The 14,740-nt window shown below is 49.1% G+C and overlaps 1 protein-coding gene across 6 annotated transcripts in view; it reads left to right on the top strand.

Annotated features, from left to right (window-relative positions):
* Positions 1-1,268: 1,268 nt before the first annotated feature.
* Positions 1,269-14,740, top strand: part of PKP4 (plakophilin 4) — a 73,357-nt gene continuing 59,885 nt past the window's right edge. For all 6 annotated transcript variants that reach the window (XM_054069309.1, XM_054069306.1, XM_054069303.1 and 3 more), the window contains exon 1: positions 1,269-1,380. The gene's annotated coding sequence lies outside the window, so the exon portion shown is untranslated. The remainder of the gene's footprint in view (positions 1,381-14,740) is intronic.

Below are 14,740 nucleotides of genomic sequence, written 5' to 3'. Positions count from 1 at the left end.
GCCAAAGGAGGGGGGAACGGGGTCAAAAAGGGGGGGGGGTGGGGGGGTGGCGCAGGCCAGGCCAGGCCAGGCCAGGCCAAAGTGGGGAGGGCAGAGCCGGGCTAAGATGAGGGGGGAACAGGGCCGAAAGGGAGGGGGGGGGGCTAAGCCAAGGCTAAAAAAGGAGGGGTCAGAACAGGGCCAAAAAGGGAGAGGGGCGGATCCGGGCCAAAATGGGAGGGATCAGAGCAGGGCCAAAAAGGGGAGGGGGGGCTGAACCGGGACAAAAAGGGAGGGGGGCAGAGCTGGGCCAAAGCTGGGGAGGGGCTAAGCCGGACCAAAGGGAGGGGAGGAACCTTGCCAAAAGGGGGGGGGGGGCTGAGCCGGGCCAGACCGGGCCAACGCAGGAAGAGCAGAGCCGGGCTAAAGGGAGGGTGGGGGACCCGGGCCGAAAGGGGCAGGGGCTGAGCCGGACCAAAGGGGGGGGGAACCGGGCCAAAGGCGGGGGGCAGCTGAGCCAGGCTAGACCAGGCCAAAGCTGGGAGGGCAGAGCTAGGTGAAAGGTGGTGGGGGGAGGGGGGACAGAGCTGGGCTAAAGGGGGAGGGGAACAGAACAGGCCAAAAAGGGGGGGGGCGGGACCAGGCCAGAGAGAGGGAGGAGCCAGGCCAAACCGGGCCAAAAGGAGGCTGGAGCCAGACCAAAGGGGTGAACCAGGCCAAAGAGGGTGGGGGCTGAGCCGGGGATAGAGCCGGGCCAAAGAGGGGATGACGGAGCTGGGGTAAAGGTGGGGTGAACCAGGCCAAAGGGGGGGGGCGAAGCTGGGCCGAAGGGTGGAGGGAACCAGGACAAAGGGGAGGGGCAGAGAGAGGACAAACAGGAAGGGGAGCCAAAGGGAAAGGGGGGGGCCGAGCCAGGCCAAACTGGGTGGGGGAACCGGGCCAGACCGGGCCAAAGGGAAGGGAGACGGAGCCGGGTTAAAGAGAGGGCGGAGCCGGGCCAAACCGGGCCAAAGAGGGAGGGAACCAGGCCAGAGGGGGAGCGGAGTCGGGCCGGTGGGGTCAGTGTCTGTGTGTAAGAGGCGCGTCCCACCCTGCACTCACCGTGAGGAGCCCCGGTGCCCCGCAGCCCCACTCCCGCCGTCCCTTCGCCCCTCGCCGCTCGCTCGGCGCCCGGCAGCATCCGTAGCCATGGCAACCGGCCGTGGCGCCCCCATTGGCGGCCCGGGCCGTCGCGGCGACCAATGGGGTGCGGCCCCGCGCGACCACCGGCCAATGGGCGCCCGCGAGCGGGGCGGGGCTGCGCGCTGGCGTCACGCGCGGGGCGGGGCCGGGCGCGCGGCGGGGCTCGGCGCCACCAGCGCCTCCGCGGGCAGCGCGGGCCGGGCCCCGCCGGGCCGACCGGTGAGTGCGGGCGGCGGCCCCGAGGGAGGTCGGGCTTGGGCACGGGTGGGGGTTGGGTACCGCCGCGGGTTCAGAATCGGGCTCGGGCAGCAGCCCCGGTGGCGGCGGGGGGGGGGGGGGGGCTCGGGTGGGGGTCGGGCTCGGGCTCGGGCACTGGCCCCGGTGGCGGCTCCGGGTCTGCCACGAGGTCTGGTACCAGCTCGGGCTTCGGCTGTGGCGGTGGCTCGGACGCCGGTTCGGTCTCTGGCACAAGTTCCGGCTCGGGCTCCAGCACCGGCTCAGGCTCGGGTTCTGGCTCCTGCTCGGGCTCCGACACCGGCTCCAGTTCTGGCAGTGGCTTTAGATCCAGCACCGGCTCCCACCGGTCGAGTTCGGGCAATGTCTCTAGCTCCGGTTCGCGCGCCGGTTCGGGCTCCTGTATTCTGCCATCGGCTTTGGCTCCGATTCGGGCTCTGCCACCGGCTCCGGTTCGGGCACCGTCTCTGGCTTCTGTCCGGGCTCGCGGCTCGGTGTCCGCCCGGGGCTGCCCGCTGCCGCCGGGCCCGGCAGAGCCCGTGCCTGCGGGACGGGCAGGTGCCGCAGGAGCCCCACGGGCCCCGGAGCTGAGCGTTGCCGCCCGCCGACCTTCGGGCTCGCTCTGTGCCGGGCTCCTGCGCGGGCGGGTCCGCGTCAGTCACCGCTGCGGGACTCGGCGCCCGCGGGGAGAGGCGCGGCGGGGCTGGCAGCTGCGTCTGCCACTGCCCGGCCTCCCGGGCTCAGAGCCGCGGAGCTTGGGGGCTCGGAGCAGGCGAAGACGATAGCGCCTTTGCCTCTGGTCACTCTGTTTTTGAGGTAAGCGCTAAATAACGTGTCCGCTCTGATAAAAATGCGTGAACCTGCTGAAGGTACGTGTTTAGTTCGTGGGGATGCGCTGACGGGTGCCGTCCATCCCGTTGGAAACGGGAGCAGAGTGTTTTGGGGGCAAAAGCTGGTTGTTGGCATTGGCACGCTGCCGGGTCTCCGTTAAGCATTCCGGCATCACTGCAAATGTATGGAGCCTGTCTGTGGAAAGGTAGATTGCAGTAACTTTTTCCTTTTGTCTAAATTGCTTGTGAAGGGCTGTCTTGTTACTGAAATAACTTGTTATTAATTTAATTAAGGTAGAGCAGCTGATGGCCTTTTCCAGTAAAAATGATGTGTCTCATCCTTTCCTCTCATTAAGAATAAATAGCAGTAATAATGATAGAAGTTCTGCTGTAAAGCACAGTTGGAGCAAGTTTCATGAGAGCTGTTCTCTGTAAGAGGGCAGAACTTGTTCTAACTTCTCTTAAAATGTCGATGCTGTAATTCAGTGTTGGCTTTTTTAGTAGCAGTGCAGAGGGTTTTGCTAATGAACGATGAGTTTAGTTACAAAATGTAAACAAGGAAAGCGATGTGACACATTAGTCTGATAGCAGCTTCCTGTGCTGGCAAAATAGCATCTATAGTGCATTTTGGGGTGTTTTTTATATTGAATGATATCACGTGCTGTGTAAAAATAATAGTAATATTAATTAGTCGGCTGTTTGCAGCTTTCAGCGCAGGAGATGTGCATGCAGTGGGAGAGAAGTGGTGGAAGAAACACTGCAAATGAACAGGAAACACCAATAAGAACTTTGTGTACTTCTTCTTCACTTAGTGTAGGCTATTTAACTACATTTGTAGCAGATGAACAGGTACAGCGGTTCCAAAAGGTGGTACGCTGTGAGCACTGTCTTAATTTCATTGGGATTTGCCCTTAATTGTGATGCTGAAAATGAGCAAGTTCTGCCAGCCTGTATCTGGTTATTTACTTGGTGCAAGAAAGAACCAACCAGTTCAGGAGTTCAGTGAGCTTAGCAAAGCTGTTGTCAGTGTAATCAAGAATAATTGTGTTCATTAGCAGAGTGTGGTAACATGATGTAGGAAAGAGCCCCTACGAAGCAAGCGGAGCCCCCAGTACTTGTTTGGAAAGAAATTTCTGTGACCCTGTTGTCAGGTATGTTTTGTGTTGCTCTCAGTAACTTTCTTATTATTCTCAATTCAACCAGTGATTCTGGGTTAAAATTGGGTTCCTTTATGAGAAGGTGCCCTCCTTTTGAGCTGTTACAGGCTAGATAAGCAGGCCTCGCACGCTGAGGGGCTCGTAAACGATGCAGGATTCGTTTGGTGGTGGTAGAGCCCTGATGGGGACCTGGCACCCTGTCTGTCAGGGCTCAGCCCAGTGTCCAGGCACTGCGAACGTGTGGGAGCGCAGGGAGGGAGGTGGCTGAACCAGAGAGTGGAACAGCAGCTGGGTCTGCCAGGGTTTGGTGGAAATGGCCCATGAAAGTGGCTGCAGAAAGCACACACTTTGCTGTCTTGTGTGGAAGTGTGAGGAGCTCTTGTGGGTGTGGTTCAGAGGTTCGAGTTTGGGCTGTGTGGGGTTTTTCTCTAATAAAAGTAAGACAGTAAATTTTTATGAATATGGCATGTACCAAAAGTAGTGTGAACTGGTTTAAACTTTGCTGACTGGGGAAGGGGAAAAGCTTGAGCTATGTGCAAGTGAACAAAAAAACAGATTGAAACTTGTGGTTTGGGACATGGATTGTGGATACAGCTATTTGCTGCTCCTACTGTGACTACAAACACCTCTGACAGCAAGGTGGTTCAAATGCTGGCCAAGATGGAGAGTGGATACGTAGTGAGAGCTGAGCATGGCACCAAGTCCCACGGAAAAGCGCTTCCCGCCCCGAGCTGCCCTGTCTCCGGCACTGGAGGGTATCGGGGAGGGAATGGGAGGACTGCCAGCACTGCGTCGGTCTCTTGCCTGCTCCCTAGGTTTTCTGATCTCAGCTGCCTTTCCCAAGGCCTCTGGTGTGTCCTAGTTCACTGGATGACTTTTCCTATTCCTTTTATCCAAATGGAATACTCATTTGTTCTGCCCATGGGAGGTTTGCAGAGGGAGGAAGGAGGTAGATGAGGCCTGGCCATGCTGCTTATAGTCACCTTCCTGAAGCTTCTGCCTGCGCAGGAGGAAAACACAGCTTCTCGCTGGTGGAGATCTCTGCGGCTGGCACCAGCATCCAGACCTTTGCTCTCTTCTGGCTCGCCACCTCTTTCCCTCTCTGGATACAGCCCCTCGCTTGCCTGTCTTCCACTGTGGAGGAGAGGCTGTGTTTTGGGAAGGAGGAAGAGCTCCTTCAGTTCCACAGGAGATTCATTCATTTATTTCTAATACCGAAATTCCCAACCCTGTCATTAAAGGGGAGGGCACGGGACAAGGTTCTTTGAATGCTGTCTTGCTGAGGTGTAGTAGCTCCCTGGGCCCCTAAAAGGCAGGCGGACGTGTCTTCCTGATCCAGCCATGCTCACAGTGGAGCAGGCACAGTTACAGGTCAGGGAGGTGACTCTGGCACAGGCTTGTCCTCCTTTCCAGCCTGGCTTCCTTGCTGAGCCCTTGGCTTCCTGGGGAGCTGTGCGGCTGGAGGAGCGTGGCTCTGCCGACCAGTTGGGCTGGTTTGCTGCTGCCTTGGCTTCCCCTGAGTCAGCAGCGCAGGCGGTACAGAGGCCTCGGTTACACGGAAGACTTCTGTGTCTGCCTTTAATTTCCAGTCTTTTTCGTGGCATCTCTTGCAGGCAGAGGAAGACAGGAACGCTTTGGGACCAGTCAGAGGAAACCCGTTCTCAGTCTTTCAGTGGTTTTATCCAAGTGCCTTTTTAACAGGAATCTTAAAACTTAGGTATGCTTTTAACATCCATGTAGTTTCCTTCTGTTATTGCAATTTTAAGATACAGTGGTTAAAAAACAAAAAAAAAGAGATTACTGTTGTTCCCCAGAATGTCTCCGTGTCCATCTCTTGGATCTCCCTCCCCTGTTTTCAGGTTGTATAGTGTTTTACAAAGTCCTTACCTGGCACTGGAGGCTGAATACCAGTCAGCTTCCTCTTCAGTGGCTTTTAAAGACTGTTTTAACTGTGACTTTATTTCAGTGGCGACAATAAAACCGTGAGCTGTTACTTTGAGAGTGATTGATTAATTCTTAAAGGCATAATTAGAATTAAGACTCCCTCCCCCCCCCCCCCCCCACATAGCGGGGCCCTGTGCTTGTAGAAGACTGGTGATCTGCGTGTCCACGCAGAAATGCAGTGGGGTTTGTGGACCCTAAATCAATGTGGTAGCTGAGCTGATATTCTGATTGGTGTTGTGATTAGCTCATTGAAAAGAAAAAAGGAGGCTGTTACAAGTCCTTTGAGCGTATCTGAGCTGGAACTTGCCTTCTGCATCACAGCTGGACAGGGGATCTCTGCTGTATTTACTGTTCCTGCAGCTACGGGGCATTAACTGTGGGCAGCGGATTAAATTACCCCTCTGCAAAGTAGATGGTCCCTAGGTGGTGTGCAGGTTGCATAATTAGCTAGCCTTTATTGTTCCTTGGGTTCTTTAACAGGAGTGCAGAGCACCAGGTCTCCATCCCCTATTGCGTGAGGTGCATCTGAGAGTGTTAAGTGGGAAAGCTCTGCTGAGATTCACTTGTCTGGAGGGTGTCTGTGCTGGCTGGCAGCAGGATGAAATGCAGCAAGAGCAGCTCTGCACAGTGATGGTTTGGTCCAGGAAGTGTCCTTGGCTCGGCTGGAGCCATCTCCTGAGGCAGCGGGAGCTGGAGAGAGTGTGGCCTATGGGGACATGGAGGGGCTGAAGGTAGGAAGGCTGGAGCAGTTCCTGTAGTGCCAGGCAGGGTGAGACGGAGCAGAGATTTGGGGAGAGGGAGTAGCTGGGCTGCCTAGTGCCAGACATTCCTTCTCCTCAGATGTGGTTCAGCTGCAAGGAAATAGGGAAGAAGCTTTAGAAAAATTCTGGATTTGTGTTCTTTTGCAAGGGTGCAAAGCCTTTCTCTCTTTGCCTTCTTAACAAAACCTCACAGCACATGCAGGGCGTGGAAAGCCTCGCACCATCGCTGTACTGTACTTGGACAGTTTTTATCTGTGTATGCAGAAGCATCTGCGCGTGTTCAGGCAGAAGGCATCTGATCTGTATCTGAACTTGCTTTAAATGAGTTTACTTGTGCCATTTCTGCCAGAAATATAACACGAACAGGAGGCTTTCCAGTTTGTTGTAGATGTCTGTCCCCTCCCTTCCCAGAAAGGCCATGGCAGGCAGTGCATCCTTAGTGCACCCAGAGGAAATCTTTTCAGTTCCAAAAGGGCCTCCTCGTTCACCTTGTTTTGGCAGAATGTTCTGTGGTTGTGTAACACTTGGACTGAGAATTTGTGCGCTGGTTATCACTGTGGGTGAGCACTAGTGATCTTGTAATCATTCCCTTTAGCCTGTTCCTGGGGATGTGCTTTAGGAGAGCTTGCTTGTGTACATGCAGCTGCCTCAGCGGGCTGACTCCCCGCTTCCTTTGAGGTACCCCCGGAAACTTTCAGTTGCTGACACAGTGTAGGCACAGGACACACATTCGCAAGCATTTCTTCCTGGAGCTCTTTGTGAATACAATGTGGGTACTGATCTGTGTTACCTAATATGCTGAAATCCAATACAGTATCTCCACTTAGAATTAACTCTTACTTTGTAGTGCAGGTTTTGTAGTAATTCTAGTTAAAAAAAAAAACAAAACAAAAAAAAAAACCACCAACCCAGAATTCACTGATTTCTGAAACAATGTAAGACAAATCCAGTTCTGGAATCCCCAGCATAAGAAGGGCATGGATCTGTTGAAGCAGGTCCCAAGGAGGCCATGATCAAAGGGCTGGAGCACCTCTGCTGTGAGGCCAGGCTGAGAGAGTTGGGGTTGTTCAGCCTGGAGAGGAGAAGGCTGCGGGGAGACCTTAGAGCAGCTTCCAGTGCTGAAAGGGGCTCCAGGAAACCCGGTGAGGGGCTCTTGATCAGGGAGTGCAGGGATAGGACGAGTGGGATTGTTTAGAGCTGCAAGAGGGGAGATTGAGATGAGATCTTAGGGAGAAATGTTTTGCTGTGAGGGTGGGGAGGCCCTGGCCCAGGGTGCCCAGAGCAGTGGGGGCTGCCCCATCCCTGGAGGGGTTCCAGGCCAGGTTGGATGGGGCTTGGAGCCCCGATCCAGTGGGAGGTGTCCCTGCCTGTGGCAGGGGTGGGACTGGATGGGCTTTGAGGTCCCTTCCAACCCAATATATTCTATGATGCTATGAAATAACTCCTTTGCTTCAGTGTGACATGCTTAAAAACTAAATGTTATGTATCTTTCCCAAAAATTAACCCATGATGGTGTGTGTAATGCAGTGCATATTGAGGGCTTCTGACTGGGTGAAATGCTGGGGCAATGGAGAAACTCCTTGTGCAGTTGTGTGTGAGACGCTGATTACAGCCTGGTGCAGATACTTAGCTGTTGCACAGTGCCTAAGGATAAATAGGGAGAGTAAACAGTTAATATTTTTGCCTTGTTTTTATTTAAAAACAAGATGGCAAGGTTTGATTATTAAGAAATAATATAGTAGTATCAAAATGATAGGGTATCATGCCAGGAGCTGTCATTTGCACTGTCACAGTGCCTGACTCCCAGTTGATGTGCCCTTTGAAGCAGAGGGAAATCCATACACCACAGAGCCTACAGACAGCAAGGTGGAGCTTAAACAGATGAAACAAGTTGTGGAGAAGAGAGAGGAATGTGCCTTTTTGTAGTATGTGCCTTTACCCAGGATGCTTGTGTCCCAGGAATGATGCTGGGTTAGCGTGTGCTGTTTGGTGCAGCCTCCACGGAAGGTGCACTGGCAGAGCTGGCATCTGCTGCCGCCCTGTCCTGCGTGGTCAGCCTGGGCCTCATCGCTGATGTGATTGAAAACTGCCAGTACCGAGTTTTAGCTGAAATAGAAAATATTGGCGTGCGAGATGGTTGATACATTCATCATTTGTTTCCGGGAGCGTGTTTGTATTTCTAACACATGAAAAACCATTAACCCCAGACGTTTCAGACTGGCTCATCAGTCTGAGCTGGGTCCATTCTCGGTGCTATTTGGACTGCTTGATAAGAAAGAAATTACTGTTTTCTTAGTTTTGTCATTGTTTCTCAGCATAAATCACAGCAGCCACTGATATGCATGAGATTGCTCTGTCATGAAATATATTCTTTTTCAGAAGATAGCTTTAAAAATCACAGTCTAGAATTCTTTACAGAACTGAAGGACCAACACAAACACAGTGGTTCAAAGGCTTAGATAGTTTAGGGTAGTGCTGAAGCTCTGCTAGGGAACACTGGCTGCTGTGGGGTGCTTTTCTGCTCACGCTGATGTAGTCCATGTTCCAATACTGAGAGAGTTTTTAATCTTGTGGACCACAGGTTATTTTTAAGCAACACAAAAAATTCACCAAGCCATACACAGACCCTGAAATTAAAAATAGAACAAAACCACCATCAAAAAAAAACCATAAAAACCATACAACAAACCCCCCCTCCACTCCCCGGATGCTCAGTAGTTTAAAATATGTTGAATTAGCAAGGGATTGAGTACACAAATTGAATTTCCCTGAGGTTTCTTTGGGCCAGCCCTGAGTACTTGGAAGGGAGCAGGAACGCACCATTCTTCCATCATTTAATAAAGTTAGAATGTTGAATCACACCATGTAGGGACAGAACACCTTTAGTTAAAATTAATGTATTTCTTGGTATTCATAATGACCAGATTTTTTATATCTGTTTTACTGCAACGGATGTAAAAGAACACACCTTAAATCACAGTTTGTGTGCTTTGAGGAAGCGTGTCGTTCTCCAGTTTTGGAAAGCCTGGCCTGACTTGGGTTTGAGCAAGTGCTATTTTGGTATCATTCGTTGTAATAATACAAAATAAAATAATAGTGTTTTGTGTTACTAGGATATTGATTTAGTCCATAATATAAAGATTTAGTAATGTATTCCAGAAAGACTGAAATCTGAAATAGGAAAGGAAGATACTATTATTGTTTTGTTTTAGATAGCAAAGATAACTGGAGTTATTGCAGTTTCTCCAGAGTTTTCCTTTGACTTCCCTTCATGTCACAGCATCACAGGCATCACATTACACAGAACAAAAATATTTTACTAAGATAATATTCCAGACAATTTTTGTTACAGAACGTTGAAAACAACACTGTATGTACAGCATCACAAACTGTGTGGTGTCATTTTCCCCATGTTCAAACTTCAAATGCCTTATTAGAATTGCTGATGAAAAGCTCGTTTATGAGTGAGTTAGTCTTGGGCACATCCTTGCAGATTAAAATGGTTGAGGGAAGAGTGTTGGGTTGCTGGACAGTGAATTCACATGGAACTGTGATGTCAGGATGCATCAGTACAAGTAAAGCCATGGTTGTCCCCAGTGGAAAGATCGCTTATAGCATGCTGGGGTTTGGTTGCTCTTCAGGACACCCATGAGTCCTGGCCTCCTCTGTGTTTGCCGGGGCTGTTTCCCTGTATTTACTGAACAAAATCCTTCAGAGCTGGCTGTTCTCAAACTGGCAGATTATGTTTGAGTGGTGTGAAAATAAAGCATAGTGCAATGTTTGGAGGCATAAACATCTTTTCCTTGTGAATGGACACTGGTGTTGATAGAAGAATGTCACTGTGTGCAAGCTGATGGCAGCACCTCCTTCTGTCACATTTCGTTGTCAGAGCAGCCGCTCAGAAACACTCCATCTCACAGTCCAGCAGTTGAACGTGTTCTTTTACCAGTTTGGGTAAGAAACCAGCTTTGTTTCTTGCAAAATCAAGAACCACAAATGCTATGCAGGTAACTTCTTCAGCCTCTCATGCTCTCTTGGAGCTGATAACTGATTCTGTGTGACTTGATGCCAGCATCTCCCTTAGGTTAACTGAAATGAGCCGGCAGTTGGTAACAGCACGGTGCTGTTGTCTGCGAGGCAATCGGGCGCCTGCCTCCTTCGGCTTTTCTTTCAACATACCTGACGTGTCTGTCTTGCTTCCAGGCTTTGGGACGGGCAAACTTAAACATGTTGGAGGAAGGGGAGACAGGATGTACTGCTGCGTGAACTCCACTTCTGCTCTTTCCCTCCTTGCCCAGGATCTCACGGACGTGCTGTAGCTTTGGTCTCTGAGCTTAAAGCAGCCCGTAGCTGATGGAAGGGATTGGCATGCTGCAGAGTTACGGCCAGGCTGGAGATTTCTACCTTGGGTGCAAAAATGCCTTCTCATTCTAGACATTGGAATGTGGTGTGTCCTTTCCCCCCAGTAAGAATAAATACCAAGTACGAGACCTCTGCAATGTTATTCTACGCATGTTCCTTAGCTAATTAACAACCAACCACAGAGCTTCTGCTCTGGCAATTCTAACAGCCTCATGTGGACGGAGAACAAAGACAGATGTGATAACTAAACAATCTTGTTAACTTTCTTAATTTTTACAGCTTTTCTCAGCCCTCCCACTGTACCACTGTCTTCTGTATTTACACTCTTCAATGTGCTTTATAATTTCTTAACCTAAGGCTTCTGGTGCAAATCCTCATGGAAGAGCAGAGTCCATTGAAATTCAAAACCCTTAAGCCTGCTTGGCTTGTATTTAAGAATCAATCTTGGTTCCAGACAACAGAAAAACTACTGTTCGTCATCATCTTTTGCTGCAAGAATGTGACAATTGTATTTAAAGGTTTTAAAAGAAGATACAAAATATGGGGAAAAAACTCTAGGAAACAGCTTATATTCTGGGTTCCTTTGCAGTGTTTCTCTTTCATTTTATGCGACTTTTAAAAGATGCTGGAAGTTGGGACTTTGTCTGCTTTACCATTGCATTCCTGTAATTCAGCTGAATCTGGTAACTCAGGGTTGGAAGTAATTCTGTTTGTACAGCCAGCTTGTTTCCTCATGAGGCTGAGAGAAAACCCAGGGATACTGACCTGCGTACTCCTCCGGTCCTTTCTTCTCAGGGTCTGCTCTAGGCCATGGCCAGTCAGGGCAGTTGCCCTGGGTGAACCTCACCCTGATGCAGTGTGGCTTTCCCAAAATCCTTGTGGTTAACTGGATTTACTGTGTGCATGGGATATTTTGAGTGTTTCGTCTGTTTGAAATGGGATAATCCAAGCTGAAGACAGTGCTTGTAACGGAGAAGATGCCCGTTTTGAAAAATGCTGTTTTCACTTTTTCAATGCATTTAATCTCTTAGGTAGTGCATGGCATAAGTGACTCTGTGCAGTAGTATTGGTGGCTGAGCTTGACTTTCAGAGGACCTTTCAGCCTGGTAGCGTCCAAAGTTTACCCTTCTTGCTGTGTATTTTATAACATGAATGTCAAGCAGTTTGGTGGGGTGTTGCCTGATGATGTAACATGTTAGGTTTGTAAAGTCTACAAACTGCGCCTTCTCAGGCTTAGGTGTGCATCAGCTTTCCACCCAGCTCTTCCCAGAAGGCAGAGCTGGTGTTCGCTGTCTAATAATTAATCTGGTCCGTTATACTGGGAGTGGACCCAGTAATGTTGAATGATGTGGTGCTTGTGCCTGCCGGGCTTTATTTCTGTTCAGCGTTGTTTATCTCAAAGCGTGTATTGAGAGATGCAACTGGAGATCAGTTCCTTGTCTGGATGAAGGAGTACTGGACTGTCAGACCTGCTGCAGTACAGGATTTGTGTGTAGGTTTGTATGTTTGGTTCAAACAATGTGACCTGTGTATGCAGATTGACTCAGGTAAAGGACATCAGCATTCCCCCAAGTAAGTTATAATTTACCGTGACACAACTACTGCAAAGTTGTTCTCCTGTGCTCTTCGTCTGGGTTGGTTAGAGCAGCCCTGGCCCTGACTAGCTCTGAATTGAACAGACAGGATCTGAATCCCATTTCATCCTGATTAACTTAAACCAAAATGTGAAGTCTTAAGCACAAACCCAGCAGAGGGAGAGGCAGTGGCTTAGACCCATTGTTCTCATATGCCAGTTTGTGCTTTTAAATGCGGTGGCACCAGAACGTGTGGTTCTGAAAACCCTGTGGATGTCCAGCTGACGTTGTCAGAGTGCTACGGGTGGATGCTAAATGCAGTCATGGCTTTGATTATCAATAAGCTCAGCTACTTTATGAAGATACTTGTGTATCTTTTATTCAAGAGCCCTAATTGATACGGCCCTGCCACAGAAGGAAAGCAAGCAAATCACTTTGCTTTGACCTTAATGTTTTGCAGTTGCAGAGATGCCAGCAGGATATGAATCAGAACAATACTGACTGCAAACATGTCCCAGAGGAGCTGGCTGTTCTCTGTTGCTTTAACTGCGTGATTGAAGTAGTTTGACTTCCCTCATGGCAGATATGGTTTTATTTGTGTAAATAAGCAAAAATAAATCAGATATACCAGCATAATCGGAATCCACTCAGAGGGTCCTAGCCATGCAATTACAGCAGTGAACAAAATATTATTTATGACTAGAATATTAGTGCCTATATTCAGTGTATTTTTGAATGGAATTATTACTATATTCAGTATATTTTTGGATGGAATTATTGATGCCTATATTTGGTATATTTTTTCACTTTTCCAAGATGTTTGTTACACTGAGAATTTTCCTGATTTATGGTTTCAGAGATAAATTTCTTTATGGTCATTTAAGACCTGTTTGGTCTTCTCTCAAATGTCTCCTTATCTTCATTTTTACCCCTAAGTATTCATAGGAAACAGTATCTCCTCAGTCCTTTTTTTGTAAGGTTTCTGCTTGTCAAAAAGGAGGGTTTGGTCTCTTAATCATTACGACAGCCTTTGAGTTAAGTCAGAGCAACACAAGCAGCTGCAGATGTGAGAAATAAGGTTTGTGCCAGGCTTAACTTGTATTTCGTGATAATGGAAGCAATGCTTCAGAGTCTCTGCTGAAAGTGTGCTTTTGATGTTTTCCTCAATGGCATGTGCCATTTCTGTGGCCATCTCACAGGAACCATTCGTGAGTCTGTGTTCTTCTTGCTGGTCCCTTCTTCGGGAGGACCTTATTGTCCATTACAGGAACTTTCATCAGTCAGCGTTTGCAGCTTGGGTAAAGAACAGCAACAAGATGAAGTCCTCAAGGCCTTCCATCACAACGTGCCTGCTTCAGCCCTAAGCCCTGCTTGCCTAGCAAAGCCCCCACAGATCTGGAGGACATGTGAAGGCCAATTGTTTCAATAGTGTTAAATGTGATCAATCACAAGGGAATTCCTAGTGGAGGAATGTCTTTCCAGATGGAGCTTCTCAGTAACACTGCTTTACTTTGTCTTACTTCACATAAATAAGCTGAATACATAATCCCGATCATTTGGAAGTGGAGACTGTGTTTAGCTTATTCAGTCTTGAGTACCTGGTAGGGTGTTACCTGACCGTGTTTTCTGTACAAACAAAGGTGCTCGTTACTCTTGGAATTTCTGTGCTGCCTTAGCAAGTCTTGTTTGGCTCGATTGTCTATAACTTTCACATGATTCCATTATTATTTGACTTGAAAAACGACAGCCCTCAACATTCCGGGATGTGTAGATTTCTCCTCTCCCCTCCCCTCAGGCTGCTTTGCTTTTTCACCTGTATCTCTCGTACAGGCAGTCTGCTTCCCAGATAAGTTATTCTTTGATGTACACTCCTGGGTGCCCTCCCTTTGTCTGCTTTGGAGAGATGTGGATTTGTTTGATAGCGTTGGCATTGGGCAGCTCTGCTGAGCTCAGCTGATTGATGTCACCATATTGTTTTCTATTTCATGGATTTGTTCTTTTCAAATTGCTTATTTCAGCTACAGGTCTGCCTGCCTCAATTATCTTGCCATTTAAAAGTTAAATCACTCCTTAACAATCTGGTCCATGGCTATTTCAGCAACTGCTTCTTTCTGTTCTATCTTCCAGGCTCAGGTTTGTTGAGTAGGTAATCTTCTTTGTTGGTTAAATTGCCCTTCCCTCGTGGTACCTATGAAATGAATTCCTGTGCCCCACCACTGCGATGATTATCCATGCGTCAATGAATGTCTAGAAATGCTTAGTCCTACAGGATCAAGTTTCCAGTGGGATTTGCTTCTAATAGAGCTCCCACCCCAAAGTCTGAGCTGCCACTCCTACCAGCTCTCTGTTCTCTGCTGTTGGAGATTCACTAAGAGGCATTAATGGTTGTGCCGTAAACTGTTGGTTTTCACACGAAGGAACTCCGGTTACGGAAATGAACAGCCTCCAGACATGACTTCTCTCTGGAGCTGAAAGCTGGTAACATGGCTGTTCTTATCTTTTGGGTTGTGCTTTGGTCCATGGGTCTTACGGCTCAGCAGTGGATTAAGTTTATAATGAATGAATTGGGAATATCACAAGGCAGCCTGTTGTGGAGACACCAAATTGATAGCTTATTGAGGAAGTCTTTTTTTCTGTTGTAAGTCTGTAGCTTTGAGCGTGCTGTGGTTGGCACAGACACCAAGCCTTTCCATCTTTAGCAAATAGGTCATCAGCAA

This window comes from Cuculus canorus, chromosome 6 (genome assembly GCF_017976375.1).
Source record: "Cuculus canorus isolate bCucCan1 chromosome 6, bCucCan1.pri, whole genome shotgun sequence".
NCBI lineage: Eukaryota > Metazoa > Chordata > Aves > Cuculiformes > Cuculidae > Cuculus > Cuculus canorus.
This window is presented reverse-complemented; position numbering and strand designations above follow the sequence as displayed.